Genomic DNA, 18,826 nt, shown 5'->3' with positions numbered 1-18,826 from the left:
ACTTATAAGGAGGAACAGAGTAGAGGGGAAAGATAGGGAAGCTAGGCTTCTTTAAATACACCTTGTTTTATAGTTTTGACTTTGAAACCATGGGAACCTTTAATATAATTGAAAAGTTAAATCTAATTTCTGAAGAGTAGTTCCTAAAATTGAAACCATACTGAGACAAATGAACTTAACTGTATATCAAGTGGGTAGCACAACCAAACAAAAATTATTTCAAGTGACTTTAAAACACAGTTTTGTTTACCAAAGGGATATACCCTAAGGGAAGGAAAGAATCAACAGAGAAATCTTGAATTTCATAGTCTTATTGTTACTAAGTAATATTGGAATGTTTTACAAACATTCTTAAAAACATGTATGTAGGGCCTCCCTGGTGGCGCAGTGGTTGAGAGTCCGCCTGCCGATGCAGGGGATACGGGTTCGTGCCCCGGTCTGGGAGGATCCCATATGCCACGGAGCGGCTGGGCCCGTGAGCCATGGCCGCTGGGCCTGCGCATCCGGAGCCTGTGCTCCGCAACGGGAGAGGCCACAACAGTGAGAGGCCCGCATACCGCAAAAAGAAAAAAAAAAAAAAAAAAAAAAAACATGTATGTAGAGATATTACTTGGAAATATTTTTATTACTCAGTAATGTGTATAAGTTAGAAGAAGCAAATAATCAATTATAGTAAATTCATTCAGAATCAAGATTTGCAGTGTAAGAGAAAAGAAATGCAAATATAAAAGCAAAGAAGTTAGGGAAAATTCTATAATCTGAAAACTAAATTGGAAATATCAGTATGAACTTGCAGTTTATTGTCTGGCTCCGTACATTCTATTCATCCTTGATGTGATGCATTATTGCTGGGTTTAATAACAGCATGCATCCCTGACACCCAGGAGGTGATCCCTAAACACCATTCCTTTCCATCAATACAAGGAGCCAGGACTCTTTAAAGAAAATCATTAATTCCATGTTGGGGGCAGAAATGTACAGGTTGATCCTGGGATACTTTGTTGTTCCAGAAAGCAAAGAAGCTATCACAGGGAATGAAAATGAAGAAAGTCTATGTGAATTATAGGATACCATCAGACAAAAGAACGTGTTATTGGAATCCTCAAAGGAGAAGAAAGGGAGAAAGGAGCAGAAAGCTTATTTAAATAAATAATGGCTGAGAACTTCCCAAATCTAGGGAGAGATTTGGACATCCAAGTTTATGAAGCTCATAGGTCCCCAAACAGATTCAGCCCAAAGAGATCTTCTCCAAGACACATTGCAATATAACTGTCTAAAATCAAAGACAAAGGGAGAATTTTTAAAGCAGCAAGAGAAAAAAAAATTCTCACATACAAAGGAACCCTCAACAGGCTATCAGCAGAAATTTTGCAGTCCAGGAGAGAGTGGGATGATACATAAAAGTGCTGAAAGAAAAAACCCCAACCAAGAACACTTTACCCAGCAAAGCTGTCTGTCCTTTAGCAGCAAAGGAAAGATAAAGCCTTTGCCAGGCACACAAAAGCCAAGGGCGTTCATTGCCAATAGACCTGCCCTACAAGAAATGCTGAAAGGTATTCCTAAAGCCGAAATGAAAGGATGCTACTTAGGAATATGAAAATATAAAATAAAAGTAACTATATAATCAAATTCAGACTACTTTAATACTGTAACATAGTGGTGTGTTAATCATTTAATTCTAGTATAAAGGTTAAAGAACAAAAGTATTAAAAATAACTACAGGGGACTTCCCTGGTGGTCCAGTGGTTAAGACTCCACACTTCCACTGCAGGAGGCACAGGTTCGATCCCTGGTTGGGGAACTAAGATCCTGCATGCTGCGCAGCACGGCCAAAATAAATAAATAAATACATAAATAAATAACTACAGTTGACCCTTGAACAATGCAGGTGTTAGGGGCACTGACCCTCCGCATAGTCGAAAATCCACGTATAACTTATAGTTGGCACTCATATCCGAGGTTCCTGCATATCTGAGGTTCCTCCATATCCGAGGTTCTGCCTCCACATATTCAACCAACTGCAGATAGTGTAGTAGTATTTACTATGGAAAAAAAGCCACGAACAAATGACCAATGGGTACGTGAAAAGGTGCTCAATGTCAATAATCATCAGGGAAATGCAAATCAAAGTTACAGTAAGATATCACCCCTCACCTGTTAGAATAGCTATCATCAGAAAGACAAGAGATAACAAGTGTTGGCAAGGATGTGGAGAAAAGGGAACCCTTGTGCAATGTTGGTGGGAATGTAAGGTGGTGCAGCCACCATGGAAAACAGTATGCAGTTTCCTCAAAAAACTTAAAAAGAGAACTGTATGATCCAGCAATTTCACTTCTGGATATTTATCCAAAGGGAATGAAATCAGTACGTTATAGAGATATCTGTACTCTCATTTTCATTGCAGCATTATTCACAATAGCCAAGATAGGGAATGGATATAGAAAATGAGATAGATAGATACATACATACATAGATAGAGTATAATGGAATAGTATTCAGCCATGAGAAAGAAGGAAATCTTACCATTTGCAAAAAACACAGATGAACCTAGAGGACATTATGCTAGGTGAAATAAGCTTCACAGAAAAAGACAAATACTGTATGATCTTAGTTATATGTGGAATCAAAAGTAAAAAAAAGCCAGGGGCCTCCCTGGTGGCGCAAGTGGTTGAGAGTCCGCCTGCCGATGCAGGGGATGCGGGTTCGTGCCCCGGTCTGGGAGGATCCCATATGCCGCGGAGCGGCTGGGCCCGTGAGCCATGGCCGCTGAGCCTGCGCGTCCGGAGCCTGCGCTCCGCAACGGGGGAGGCCACAACAGTGAGAGGCCCGCATACCGCAAAAAAAAAAAAAAAAAAAAAAGTAAAAAAAGCCAATCCCATAGAAACAGAGAGTAGAATGGTGGTTACCAGGGGCTAGAGATGGGGGAAATGGTGAGATGCTGGTCAAGGGATACAAGCCTCAGTAAGATGAATAAGTTCTGGCGATACAATGTATAGCATGATGACTATAACTAGCTATACTGAACACTTGAGGAAATTCCCTGGTGGTCCAGTGGTTAGGACTCTGAGCTTTCACCGCCAAGGGCGCGGGTTCAATCCCTGTTCGGGGAACTAAGATTCCATAAGCCATGCAGCGTGGCCAAAAAAGAAAAGAAAAGAAGAGAAAGAAAACCCACAATGACCACTTGAAATTTGCTAACAGAATACATCTTAAACATTTTCACCACACACAAACAAACACACACACACACACACACGGTGACTACATAAGGTGATGGATGTGTTCACTGTGGTAATCATTTCACAAAGTATGCATATATTAAATCATCATGTACACTTTAAATATAAACAATTTTATCTGTCAATTGTACCTCAACAGAGTGGGAGGGAAAAAAATAATATTAATTTAAAAGAGCAGGAAAGTCACCTGGCAAGAGCATCCATGGGTCTCTCTCCTCCAAGTCTGTGCCTTGTCCCTTACTATCGTGTTTTCAGGGCCAGAGTCTTTTTTTTTTTTTAATAGAAATGAAATAAGTATTCGTTTTATTAACTCACTAGGCTTAGACCTGTGTTTAACAAGCAAGCCTAGTAATAGCACCATGGTTAGACTATAGCCTGCTTTTCCAAGCCATCATTGTACAATTTATTAAGCAAACAAGGGATCAAATGTCTCTCATCCACCCAATGTGATCTTTTTGTACATACTCCTAATAAGTCCCATTTGGAACAGCTGAAAATCTTTTAGCAAAAGCTTTGAAGATGAGCTCATGAACTCAGTTAAAATTTCACCAGTTAAATTAAGACAAATGGAAGGAACTCAAATGAGTAGTTGCCCAATCAGAGCCCACTATTTCTAAGTCATCAGCCCATGTGCCCCGCCCTCCCAATAAATCCTTAAAACCTTGACTCAATTATTGAAAACCCACATGTAACAAAGTGAAAGGATTAATTTCCATTCCTCAATTTCTCAGCCCCAGGTTTAAAACAAACAAAAAACAAAACCCAAACAGGTATTTAAGAAATACTTACCAAAATCAGATAGGAAAATTAAAGCCTGCATAGTTATGAATCAGAATTGTTGTACTACAACCAGGTTGCATACAATTACATCAGTTGGTTCTGTATACAATCTAGAACTGACTAGCACAAAATTTAGAATAGAAAAAGCTATAAGAAACAGGTTCCTAACTACAGAAGTTGTAAATTTCAAAAGGGTATGAAAAAACTAATGTAATTTCAGACTTTTCTCCCTTTACATTTCAAACAGATATTCTGTAAAAATATATACAATTTTTACAGACGATTACACGTTTTTGTCTTAAAAACAGAATATTCCAGATTTGTAATTGAGCCTTAAGTCAAGTATTCTTGGCCACGACACTAGGCTAATAAACTAGGAATCACTCAAACCAAGCCAAAGGAGAACAGGTATAAACATCCTGAGCATTGGACTTTCTATTCAAGAAGCACATCTAGGAAAGCTAATTATAGAGGATAAAGCTTCCCTTCACATTCTGTTGTACAGTGTTGAGGCTTCTAGTCATAGGTTCTCTTACTTGTAGCTTAAAATCCATTTTACACATAACGCTGGCGTTGTTAGTGCTTCTATTTTAACACTATAGAAGTTAATGGATTCAGTGGGCATATTTAATGAACTCTATGACTAGCCTGGCTACTGGCCACTTTCCTGTTCTAGGCAAGGTAATTAAAGTCTCTCCACCCTACCGTCTTCACTAAATCTAAAAGTCCTCCTCCGTGGCCTCCCAAAGTTTGCCTGTTGCTGAAACTGAATTCCACTTCTTTCAGACAGTGACTCTTCAAGAGGGATTACTTTTCCCATGTATTTATTCCTGTTAGCCATAAGCCCCCTGCCGCTTGCTTTTCTACGTTGCTAGAGTAGAACTCCTGGAGGTTATGGCCTGCGCAGCTTGAAGTCCAACTTCATAAATACATCTGATTTCACAGCAGGCGTATGTGGTTTTGGTGGCTGGAGTTGGTTAAGAGTCAATTATTGCACTTAAAAGGCTATCTTATTAGATACGCCAAACCAGCTCCTATTCCGGCAACACCTGCAAAAGCCAGCAGCACATTTCTGATGCCGCCTTCTAGGTCCTCTACATGGAAGAAGTCCACAAACCCATCCCAGCCTCTTTGTTTGACTAGCCAGTCTCGTTTTGTCCTTACGAGAACATCTGTGATGCTTTCTGCTAATGGTTCGATGCAGCTTTCTTGGTTTATACTCTTCAAGTGTTTGGCCACAAAGCCACCAAAAGAAATGAGAGTCACAATCCTGCCCCAGTTTGTTACTACGTCACTGAAAACATGGACCATCACTCGAGACAAAGATTTGACATCGTCTTCGTTTTTGATGTCCAGTTTCCGAAGCATGCCTTGGAAGGCCGTCTTGTGGTTCCGTTGCACACCGTCCCCGACCCGTCGCAGGGTCTCTAACGCCTTCCGGCTGGCGGCCCCAGACCCGCCCAGTGGCTTCGCGTCCTTGGTGCCGGTTGCCTGCTCCCGGAGGTATCGAGAGATAATCTCCAGGGACTGCCGGTACAACTCGTCCTCCTCCTCCTCCTCTGATGGGGGCGGCGTCGAGGGGAGTGAGCCGTCCTTGCCCGAGGTGTTACTGGCCTCGCCGACCAACTCCAGCAAAGGCAGGACGGACGGCCGCTTCCCTAGAGGCTCCGTCTCGAACCCGTCCAGCTCCTCTTCGAGCGACATGATGGCGTCGGAGGCCGAGGATTCCATCTCTTCGGGCGGCGAGGCGCGGCGGGTGGGCGCGAAGAACAGCAGCCTGGCGGGGGTCGCGGTGACGTCGGGGCCCTCGGCGCCAATGGGCGAGGGCCGCACGACCCTCCGGGCGTCGGGCGCGAGAGTGGCCGGGGGGGCTCGGGCCGGCGCTTCCGCCAATCACCTCGCCGGTTTCCCCTCCCCCTACCTCTCGCCCGGCCGTGGCCTCCTTTCCCGCAGCCAAAAGCCGCCTCCCCGGAGCGGAGGCGCCGCTGCCGCTACCCGGTCCCAATCCGGCCCCCCTACAGTAGAGGTTGAGTCCGATTACTGCGTTTCTCTTGAGGCCGAACATCTCAAACCGCCGCCGCCGCCTACTGAGAAAAATGGGGGAGGCCCCAACTCCTATCTTTTTTTTTTTTTTTCCAACTCCTATCTTGAAGAGCGGAAGTAACGAGTGCCAGGGCCAGAGTCTTGACCCACATATCTTTCTGCTTTTCACATGTGGTTGGTTGGTTGGTTGGTTGGTTGGTTGGTTGGTTGAAAGAATACAAGCTCTTTTCTCTTGAAAGTGTCCGAGAACTCATTTCAAATTGATTGATGATCTGGGGAATTAGGCAGGACAGAATCATCATTGTCAAAAACATCATGAACATGAATGACAATTGAGTCACTAGTGGCCACAATGGCCACTATACCAAATGAAGATACAGACCCAATCCACATAGCTAACCAAGTAAGAAAGACAAATATTTAGATAAAGTAGCAGGAACACAGAGTACATAAATAAATGTCAGCTGACTTTTTAAGGGAGGAGCTTATATAATGAGGAAGAACAATTTATTTTCACTCAACATTTATGTAGCACTATTTTTTTTAAGTCTTTATGATAATGTAAGTTGTTCTCAAGAGAGTCCCCTAAGAAGGATATTAATTAACTCCACTTTACAAGAAGGGAAATTAAAGAAATGAAAAGTTAACTGGTTTGTTGTACAACCAGTTGGTCAAAGGGCTGAGACTCTAGTCTCTAGAACACAGATGAGCTCAGAATGGACTTGGCTGTGCTTCTTGGACCCTGAGTTCAGTCCACCCTGGATTCTGGTGCTGAAGCATGATGTCATTGGAAACCGTTGGGGTTATCACCAATTCATTACACATTACATATGTCTAGAGATAGACAGGTCTACACAATAGGAAAAACCACTCCGAACCACGTTTCATTTCAACTTCAGTAGAGCTGAATCTTAGCATTCTGAGAGTACCAATTAAGTGTCATATATAACACTAATTTATCTTGATAACACAGGAGGAGGGGCAGTGTGGACTATGTACAGTCCAACCTCGAAACACACAGATATCTATGTCCTCATGCATATACGTACACCCACACTGAGAACTGCACATTCTCAGAAATAGGTACACAAAGAGTAAACCAAAGCACATGCTCATTCAAATCCATGCAGCTACACACACACACACACATGCACGCACACACACTATACTCTGTCTTGGTTTCCCCACTCTGAGCATAGCTGTTCACATCTGAACCCACCAATACTCCATTCAAACCTCTGCCCACAGCAGGAGCTGCTCCTTTCAGCCTCTGAGCCAACCCTGCAGGGGCAGGTATATACACAGTAGCCTTCATTCTCACAGTCCTGACCACTGACTACATCCACCTGGAAGGACCAATCCTGAAGTCTCCTATCCCCTTAGAACAGTGGTTCTCAACCAGGGATGAGTTTTCTCCCAGGAGACATTTTTACTTATCATAACTCAGTGAGAGAGGGAAGGGATGCTGCTAAACATCCTACAATGCATAGGTCAGTCCCCCACGACAAAGAATTACACAGCCCAAAATGTCAATAGTGCCAAGACTGGGAAACCTTGCCTTTGAAGAAGCAGGGGACAACTGTCCTGCCCCCAGCAACTTGCTAATAAACCAGTTGGGGCTGCTTCCTCTGGGACAACTGGCCATGGTTTGTGCCACAAGATCCCAACCCTGGACACAGCTACTTGGACAAGGGTGGGCAGACACCTATCCCAATGGTAGCCATAGTCGACTGGCCAGTTCCCACTGAGCCCAACTGGTGAGAAAGCTGTTCCTACAGGGACCACAGCGATTTCCGTACCAGACCATTTCTCAGCAATGTAAACTGGAGGCTAGAGTGGACGGCGGGGCAACTGGTAGTGCACAAGAGATGAAAAATACTGAGAGAGAGCAGCAATATGGGCCAGATAGATCAGCCACATTTATCATCACTAATAAAACTAAACACCCCTGCCAGATCCAGTTGGCAAGCCGAGGCAAGCAGGGAGCTCCCCACACGTGGTTTGCCCTGACCTCTTGAACTCCAGACAGGCAGGAGGAAATAATATTGTTTTCAGGGGCTATTTTTGCAGCCTGATATGGCCTTGCTGCCCTCTTCCATCTGGTAAACTCCAAAAGTCTCCGGATGACTCATCTCCATCCTCACTTCCCATGGAAGCCTAAGCTGACTATCCACCAGCCCCACCTCCCCGTCTTCAGCACTTCCTGCTCACTGCCGCTTATTCTTTCTTACAGCCCTTACCACGTTGTTTTATAACAGTTTACTTGTTATTTACCCCTGGTCAGCACATACCTTGAACCCTAGGATTTTATCTTGTTGGTTCTGTGCTGCTAGCTCCCTGGCACTTAGTGACACAATGCTTGTGGAATGAATGAGCAAACAATACATGTCAGTAACGAGACCCACGTCTCGAAGCTGCTGACTATAGTTCCAAGTAGGTATTTGTGACAATGAGTGTCTCATCTGAAGAGCTTAGGAGTGGGGCAAACAAAAAAAGTTCAGCAGGATTTTGCCAAGAAATTTGCAATTCAATGTGGAAACCGATTCTCCTATGGCAGAGGGAGGAGCAAAAGAAGAACAATCCAGAAATGAAACTGAAGGCTCAAAGGACAGCCCTGGTGGGCTGTGATGGTGAGGATGGCAGGGGGAAATGTTTAGACCGCAGGTGAAAGGCAGTGACTGTAATGGAAGGTTCTTAAAGGGGGACTGTGGGGTGAGGGTTGTGTAGGGACGACGGAGGTGGCGTCATGAGAGGAAGAAAGCTCTTGCAGCACCCTGATGACGGCCACCGCACTTGGGAAGGGGTTTGTTTCCTCCTTTGGTAGGAGCACCCTTGCTGCTTTGGAAATGCGCCACCGTGAGGCCGGAGCAAGCAGCTACACGTGGGCAGTGGACTCAGGATTTACCTCCATCAAGGGAAAACAACTCTGGCCCTGCACGCTTAGGGATGCAACTTCAGTGGCATCTAAATGTCATACACAGACTCCTCTTTACAGCAACTGAGGTCAAGCAAAAGGAAGACCACACGCCACTCATCTCACAATCCATCATGCCCTTCGCTGTAGGGACAGTGCTTTATTTATCTTTGCTTTACCACAGGACCTTACGCTCAGTGGGTGTTTTTTTTTTTTTTTTTTTAATCTCTGCTTAGTGCATTTATATGAAGAGGATGTCTTATAGCAAGTTTGTTTAAAGCTCCCAAAACAAGTGAAATAAGCCAGGTACCAAAGGACAAAGGTTGTATGATTCCACTTGTGTGAGGTACCTAGAACACTTAAATTCATAAAGACAAGGTAGAATAGTGGTTACCAGCGGCTGGGGGGAAAGGGGGAGGGGTAGTTGTTGTTAATGGGTATAGAGTTTCTGTTTGGAATGATGAAAAAGTTCTGAAATGAGATAGTGGTGATTGTGAATGTACTTTATGCCACTGAGTTGTACCTTTTAAAATGGCTAAAGTGCAAATTTTACATTATGTGTATTTTACCACAATTTAAAAAATGAAAGAATGGAATTCCTGGCAGTCCAGTGGTTGAGACTCAGTACTTTCACTGCAATGGGCCCGGATTTGATCCCTGGTTGGAGAAGTAGGATCCCACAAGCTGCACGGCATGGCCGAAAGAAAAAAGAAAGGAAGAAAGAAAGAAAGCTGGTCTCACTTTAGTAACATCATACAAAACAGAATTTAGGGGCTTCCCTAGTGGCGCAGTGGTTGAGAATCTGCCTGCCAATGCAGGGGACATGAGTTCGAGCCCTGGTCTGGGAAGATCCCACATGCAGCGGAGCAACTAAGCCCATGTGCCACAACAACTGAGCCTGTACTCTATAGCCCGCGAGCCACAACTACTGAGCCTGCACGCCTAGAACCCGTGCTCCACAACAAGAGAAGCCACTGCAATGAGAAGCCCGCACGCCGCAATGAAGAGTAGCCCCCACTCGCCTCAACTAGAGAAAACCCGGGTGGAGCAATGAAGACCCAATGCAGCCAAAACAAAAAACAAAAGAACAGAATTTAGGTCAAAAAGCATTAGAGACAACCACTTCATGCTGACAAAAGGTTCAAGTCATCAGGATGAATGAACAATTCTAAATGTGTACGTACCAAATAACTACCTCCATATGTGTAAAGCAAAAATTGTCAGATTTTTTCTTCAAAGAGAAATTTGCAATGCTGGTGGGAGATTTTAACAATGCTATACTAGTAACCCATAAAAAATTCTTCTACAAATCTCCAAGACAAGGATATTTTATAGCAGCATTACTCACAGTAACAAAAACTGGAAATAATGTAAATATGTATCAGCAGTAGAGGGCTAAATACATTGTATTAGATTCATCTGATGGAATACAGCAATGAAAATGAATGAGCTGCAGCCTCATGCAACAACATGCATGTCAAAATATAATACTGAGCAAATGAGGTCAGATATAATATATACTATATTCTTCTATTTATATGAAGCTTAAAATAAGCAAAACTAGACTGTGTTTTGGGATGCATACTTAAATGATAACTTTTTTTTTTCTTTGCCACACATCTTGTGGGCTCTTAGTTCCCCGACCAGGAATTGAACCTGGGCCCAAGGCAGCGAAAGCGCTGGGTCCTAACCACTGAACTGCTAGGGAGTTCCCGAAACATTATTTTTTGAAAGAAAGCAAGTTATGTACACAGAAGTAAGAATTATGGATCTCTCTAGGAGGGAAAGGCAGCATTGTGATCAGGAAGGAGAGTATAAGGTGGGGGGTGAGAATGTTGGTGTAGACTTCTAGGGTTTTGGCAAAATTTTATTTTATGGCCTGGTTGGTGGTTATATGGGTATTTACTTTATAACAATTCATTAAGATAGGGGCTTCCCTGGTGGCGCAGTGGTTAAGAATCCTCCTGCCAATGCAGGGGACACGGGTTTGAGCCCTGGTCCAGGAAGATCCCACATGCCGCAGAGCAACTGAGATTGTGAGCTACAACTACTGAGCCTGCGCTCTAGAGCCCATGCACCACAAGTATTGAAGCCCGCGCACCTAGAGCCTGTGCTCCGCAACAAGAGAAGCCACCCTAATGAGAAGCCCACACAACGCAACAAAGAGTAGCCCCCGCTTGCCGCAACTAGAGAAAGCCTGCACGCAGCAATGAAGACCCAATGCAGGCAAAAATAAAATAAATAAATGTATAAAAAAATTCATTAAGGTATACATTTGTCAGAAAAACAGTCAGCTCTACCCACAACCAGTCGCTCCCATCAAGCCTCTTAGATAGCCTCATCCACAAGAGGGCAGACAGCAGAAGCAAGAACTACAATCCTGCAACCTGTGGGAAAAAAACCACATTCACAGAAAGATAGACAAGATGTAAAGGCAGAGGGCTATGTACCAGATGAAGGAACAAGGTAAAACCCCAGAAAAACAACTAAATGAAGTGGAGATAGGCAACATTCCAGAAAAAGAATTCAGAATAATGATAGTGAAGATGATCCAGGGCCTCAGAAAAAGAATGGAGGCAAAGATCGAGAAGATGCAAGAAATGTTTAACAAAGACCTAGAAGAATTAAAGAACAAACAAACAGAGATGAACAATACAATAACTGAAATGAAAACTACACTAGAAGGAATCAATAGCAGAATAACTGAGGCAGAAGAACAGATAAGTGACCTGGAAGACAGAATGGTGGAATTCACTGCTGCAGAACAGAATAAAGAAAAAAGAATGAAAAGAAATGAAGACAGCCTAAGAGACCTCTGGGACAACATTAAACGCAACAACATTCACATTATAGGGGTCCCAGAAGGAGAAGAGAGAGAGAAAGGACTCGAGGAAATATTTGAAGAGATTATAGTTGAAAACTTCCCTAACATGGGAAAGGAAATAGCCACCCAAGTCCAGGAAGCGCAGTGAGTCCCATACAGGATAAACCCAAGGAGAAACACGCTGAGACACATAGTAATCAAACTGGCAAAAATTAAAGACAAAGAAAAATTATTGAAAGCAGCAAGGGAAAAATGACAAATACAAGGGAACTCCCATAAGGTTAACAGCTGATTTCTCAGCAGAAACTCTACAAGCCAGAAGGGAGTGGCATGATATACTTAAAGTGATGAAAGGGAAGAAACTACAACCAAGATTACTCTACCTGGCAAGGATCTCATTCAGGTTTGGTGGAGAAATCAAAAGCTTTACAGACAAGCAAAAGCAAAGAGAATTCAGCACCACCAAACCAGCTCTACAACAAATGCTAAAGGAACTTCTCTAAGTGGGAAACACAAGAAGAGAAAAGGACTTACAAAAACAAACCAGAAACAATTAAGAAAATGGTCACAGGAACATACATATGGATAATTACCTTAAACGTGAATGGATTAAGTGCTCCAACCAAAAGACACAGGCTTGCTGAATGGATACAAAAACAAGACCCATATATATGCTGTCTACAAGAGACCCACTTCAGATCTAGGGACACATACAAACTAGAAGTGAGGGGATGGAAAAAGATATCCCATGCAAATGGAAATCAAATGAAAGCTGGAGTAGCTATACTGATATCAGATAAAATAGACTTTAAAATAAAGAATGTTACAAGAGACAAGGAAGGACACTACATAATGATCAAGGGATCAATCAAAGAAGATATAACAATTATAAATATATATGCACCCAACATAAGAGCACCTCAATACATAAGGCAACTGCTAACAGCTATAAAAGAGGAAATCGACAGTAACACAATAATAGTGGGGGACTTTAACACCTCACTTACACCAATGGACAGATCATCCAAACAAAATTAATAAGGAAACACAAGCTTTAAATGACACAATAGACCAGATAGATTTAATGGATATTTATAGGACATTCCATCCCAAAACAGCAGATTCACTTTCTGCTCAAGTGCACACGGAACATTCTCCAGGATAGATAATATCTTGGGTCACAAATCAAGCCTCAGTAAATTTAAGAAAATTGAAATCATATCAAGCATCTTTTCTGACCACAACACTATGAGATTAGAAATCAATAACAGGGAAAAAAACATAAAAAACACAAACACATGGAGGCTAAACAATACGTTACTAAATAACCAAGAGATAACTAAAGAAATCAAAGAGGAAATCAAAAAATACCTAGAGACAAATGAAAATGAAAATGCGATGATCCAAAACCTATGGGATGCAGCAAAAGCAGTTCTAAGAGGGAAGTTTATAGCTATACAAGCCTACCTCAAGAAACAAGAAAAATCTCAAGTAAACAATCTAACCTTACACCTAAAGGAATTAGAGAAAGAAGAACAAACAAAACCCAAAGTTAGCAGAAGGAAAGAAATCATAAAGATCAGAGCAGAAATAAATGAAATAGAAACAAAGAAAATAATAGCAAAGATCAATAAAAGTAAAAGCTGGTTCTTTGAGAAGATAAACAAAATTGATAAACCATTAGCCAGACTCATCAAGGAAATGAGGGAGAGGACTCAAATCAATAAAATTAGAAATGAAAAAGGAGAAGTTACAACAGACACCGCAGAAATACAAAGCATCCTAAGAGACTACTACAAGCAAATCTATGCCAATAAAATGGACAACCTGGAAGAAATGGACAAATTCGTAGAAAGGTATAACCTTCGAAGACTGAACCAGGAAGAAACAGAAAATATGAACAGACCAATCACAAGTAATGAAATTGAAACTGTGATTAAAAATCTTCCAACAGGGGCCTCCCTGGTGGCGCAGTGGTTGAGAGTCCGCCTGCGGATGCAGGGGATACGGGTTCGTGCCCCGGTCTGGGAGGATCCCATATGCCGCGGAGCGGCTGGGCCCATGAGCCATGGCCGCTGGGCCTGCGCGTCCGGAGCCTGTGCTCCACAACGGGGGAGGCCACAACAGTGAGAGGCCCGCATACCGCAAAAAAAAAAAAAAAAAAAAATCTTCCAACAGGGCTCCCCTGGTGGCGCAGTGGTTGAGAGTACACCTGCCGATGCAGGGGACACGGGTTTGAGCCCTGGTCTGGGAAGATCCCACATGTCATGGAGAGGCTAGGCCCGTGAGCCGTGACTGCTGATCCTGCATGTCAGGAGCCTGTGCTCCACAATGGGAGAGGCCACAACAGTGAAAGGCCCACGTACAGCACAAAAAAAAAAAAAAAAAAAAAAAAATCTTCCAACAAACAAAAGTCCAGGACCAGATGACTTCACACGTGAATTCTATCAAACATTTAGAGAAGGGCTAACACCCATCTTTCTCAAACTCTTCCAAAAAATTGCAGAGGAAGGAACACTCCTAAACTCATTCTATGAGGCCACCATCACCCTGATACCAAAACCAGACAAAGATACTACTAAAAAAGAAAATTACAGACCAATATCACTGATGAATATAGATGCAAAAATCCTCAACAAAATACTAGCAAACAGAATCCAACAACACATTAAAAGGATCATACACCATGATCAAGTGGGCTCTATCCCAGGGTTGCAAGGATTCTTCAATATATGCAAATCAATCAATGTGATACACCATATTAACAAATTGAAGAAGAAAAACCATATGATCATCTCAATAGATGCAGGAAAAGCTTTTGACAAAATTCAACGCCCATTTATGACAAAAACTCTCCAGAAAGTGGGCATAGAGGGAACCTACCTCAAGATGATAAAGGCCATATACAACAAACCCACAGCAGTCATCATTCTCAATGGTGAAAAACTGAAAGCATTTCCTCTAAGATCAGGAACAAGACAAGGATGTCCACTCTCGCCACCATTATTCAACATAGTTTTGGAAGTCCTAGCCATGGCAATCAGAGAAGATAAAGAAATAACAGGAATACAAATTGGAAAAGAAGAAGTAAAACTGTCACTGTTTGCAGATGACATGATACTATAGAGAATCCTAAAGATGCCACCAGAAAACTACTAGAGCTAATCAATGAATTTGGTAAAGTTGCAGGATACAAAATTAATACACAGAAATCTCTTGCATTCCTATACACTAATGATGAAAAATCTGAAAGAGAAATTATGGAAAGACTCCCATTTACCATTGCAACAAAAAGAATAAAATACCTAGGAATAAACCTACGTAGGGAGACAAAAGACCTGTATGCAGAAAACTATAAGACACTGATGAAAGAAATTAAAGATGATACCAACAGATGGAGAGATATACCATGTTCTTGGATTGGAAGAATCAATATTGTGAAAATGACTCTACTACCCAAAGCAATCTACAGATTCAATGCAATCCCTATCAAATTACCAGTGGCATTTTTTACGAAACTAGAACAAAAAATCTTAAAATTTGTATGGAGACACAAAAGACCCCGAATAGCCAAAGCAGTCTTGAAGGAAAAAAACGGAGCTGGAGCAGTCAGACTCCCTGACTTCAGACTATACTACAAAGCTACAGTAATCAAGACAATATGGTACTGGCACAAAAACAGAAACATAGATCAATGGAACAAATAGAAAGCCCAGAGATAAACCCACACACCTATGGTCAACTAATCTATGACAAAGGAGGCAAAGATATATAATGGAGAAAAGACTGTCTCTTCAATAAGTGGTGCTGGGAAAACTGGACAGCTACATGTAAAAGAATGAAATTAGGACACTCCCTAACACCATACACAAAAATAAACTCAAAATGGATTCGAGACCTAAATGTAAGACCGGACACTATAAAACTCTTAGAGGAAAACATTGGAAGAACACTCTTTGACATAAATCACAGCAAGATCTTTTTTGATCCACCTCCTAGAGTAATGGAAATAAAAACAAAAATAAACAAATGGGACCTAATGAAACTTCAAAGCTTTTGCACAGCAAAGGAAACCATAAAGAAGACAAAAAGACAACCCTCAGAATGGGAGAAAATATTTGCAAACAAATCAACGTACAAAGGATTAATCTCCAAAATATATAAACAGCTCATGCAGTTCAATATTAAAGAAACGAACAACCCAATCCAAAAATGGGCAGAAAACCTAAATAGACATTTCTCCAAAGAAGACATACAGATGGCCAAGAAGCACATGAAGAGCTGGACAACATCACAAATCATTAGAGAAATGCAAATCAAAACTACCATACATAGAGTATAGGTATGAGGTATCACTTCACACCAGTTAGAATGGGCATCATCAGAAAATCTACAAACAACAAATGCTGGAGGGTGTGGAGAAAAGGGAACCCTTTTGCACTGTTGGTGGGAATGTAAATTGATACAGCCACTATGGAGAACAGTATGGAGGTTCCTTAAAAAACTAAAAATAGAAATTACCATATGATCCAGCAATCCCACTACTGGGCATATACCCAGAGAAAACCATAATTCAAAAAGACACATGCGCCCCAATATTCATTGCAGCACTATTTACAATAGCCAGGTCATGGAAGCAACGTAAATGCCCATCGACAGACAAATGGATAAAGAAGATGTGGTACATATATACAATGGAATATTACTCAGCCATAAAAAGGAATGAAATTGAGTCATTTGTTGAGACGTGGATGGATCTAGAGACTGTCATACAGAGTGAAGTAAGTCAGAAAGAGAAAAACAAATATCGTATATTAACGTATATATGTGGAACCTAGAAAAATGGTACAGATGAACTGGTTTGCAGGGCAGAAGTTGAGACACAGATGTAGAGAACAAACTATGGACTCCAAGGGGGGAAAACCGTGGTGGGGTGAGGATGGTGGTGTGCTGAATTGGGGTATTGGGATTGACATGTATACACTGACGTGTATAAAACTGATGACTAATAAGAACCTGCACTATAAACAAACAAACAAACAAAAAGATATACATATGTGTTTAGGCACCTTTCTGTCTATGTATTCTATTTCACAATTTCAAAGTCTTTAATGAATTAGTGGAGCACACCTTCCAAGTTCTGTGGGAAAACAAATTTGAACCTAGAAGTCTATGCCTAGCCAAGCTAGCAGTCAAGATTGAGGACAGACTAAAGCCATTTTTTAAAGCTTTTTTTTTTTTTTTTTTTGCGGTATGCGGGCCTCTCACTGTTGGGGCCTCCCCCGTTGCGGAGCACAGGCTCCGGACGCGCAGGCTCCGGACGCGCAGGCTCAGCGGCCATGGCTCACGGGCCCAGCCGCTCCGCGGCATATGGGATCCTCCCAGACCGGGGCACGAACCCGTATCCCCTGCATCGGCAGGCGGACTCTCAACCACTTGCGCCACCAGGGAGGCCCTAAAGCCATTTTTACACCTACAAAGATTCAGAGAGGGGCTTCCCTGGTGGCGCAGTGGTTGAGAGTCCGCCTGCCGATCCAGGGGACATGGGTTCCTGCCCCGGTCCGGGAGGATCCCACATGTCGTGGAGCGGCTGGGCCCGTGAGCCATGGCTGCTGAGCCTGCGTGTCCGGAGCCTGTGCTCCGCAACAGGAGAGGCCACAACAGTGAGAGGCCTGCGTACCGCCAAAAAAAAAAAAAAAAAGAAAAAAAAAAAGATTCAGAGAGTTTATCTACTGTTTATCCTTTTTGAAGGAGATAACTGAAAATGTTGGCCAGGAAAGCAAGTGTGAGGAGTATGTAGAAAATGAGGAATGATAGAACTAACCTTGTTAATCTAATGAAAAGAAATCCAAGGATGATAGTTTGCAGCAGGTTTTGAAAGAAATCTGTCCAAATTAAAACAGTAGGTCAATGGGCTTCAAAAAGATGTCATTATGAAGAGCTCTAGAATAGACCCTGAGCTATTTTATACTAGAAAAGAAACTGTCAGTGCCATAATGAAAAGGCTTTTACTTCTCCCATTTGGGGGTGAGGGAGGACAATAAAAAAAAAATTCCAAGAAGACAAGAAAGTTATGATCCAAATTTGAAGTAAACTAATGTGTGGTAAGAATTTGAGCAACTGTGGTAGTTTCAGAAAAGAGAAGCCGGGGGCTTCCCTGGTGGCACAGTGGTTGTGGGTCCGCCTGTCGATGCAGGGGACACAGGTTCGTGCCCCGGTCTGGGAAGATCCCACATGCCGCAGAGTGGCTGGGCCCGTGAGCCATGGCCGCTGAGCCTGCACGTCCGGAGCCTGTGCTCTGCAATGGGAGAGGCCACAACAGTGAGAGACCCGCATACCGCAAAAAAAAAGAGAAGCCAGGACTTCCCTGGTGGTGCAGTGGTTAAGAATCTGCCCTCCAATGCAGGGGACCCATGTTCGATCCCTGGTCAGGGAACTACATCCCACATGCATGCTGCAACTAAGGAGCACACATGCCACACCTAAGACCTGGTGCAACCATGATAAATTAAATAAATAAAAATTAAAAATAAATAAGTTAAAAGAAAAGCCATCTGACGATTTTCTAGGAACACTGTCCTTTGAGGGGTCAAGAGTCGTGACATTGTAAGTATAGGAGAAAATGTAATAATATGTCATAACCACTTACTATTTATTAATTTTCAACTTGTATCATCAACCTAGAGACCAAAGGTGGGGAATATTTATTATTTCTGAACAGAATGTAAAATTTTTCAACCTTGGCAATGTAAATGTGAGAGCGGAGTCCCCTCAATTCTAACCTGAGACTGGATGGCCAGAGGTACTAGGAAGTAGATGTGTGAGAAGAGATGGAGTCAAGGGCAGCAGCAGAGCCTAGAGACACGGTGAATGTTGACAGAGGACAAACGCATAGTTTAAGAATAAAATCTAAATCTGCAAAAGTAACGAATAGAACAAAAACCAATGGCACAACTATGAAAAAGTGAGGCAAGGAGAAGGAAAGGAGAAATGGGGTGGTATGAATTGCTATGAATTTGCTAAGTC

The 18,826-nt window shown here is 42.4% G+C and overlaps 1 pseudogene; it reads right to left on the bottom strand.

The window, feature by feature from the left end:
- Nucleotides 1-4,564: 4,564 nt before the first annotated feature.
- On the bottom strand, nucleotides 4,565-6,131 carry LOC132497147 (induced myeloid leukemia cell differentiation protein Mcl-1 homolog; annotated as a pseudogene).
- Nucleotides 6,132-18,826: the final 12,695 nt, after the last annotated feature.

Source organism: Mesoplodon densirostris, chromosome 10 (genome assembly GCF_025265405.1).
Source record: "Mesoplodon densirostris isolate mMesDen1 chromosome 10, mMesDen1 primary haplotype, whole genome shotgun sequence".
Taxonomy (NCBI): Eukaryota; Metazoa; Chordata; class Mammalia; order Artiodactyla; family Ziphiidae; genus Mesoplodon; species Mesoplodon densirostris.
The sequence above is the reverse complement of the archived record's forward strand: the minus strand, read 5'-3'. Positions and strand labels throughout refer to the sequence as shown.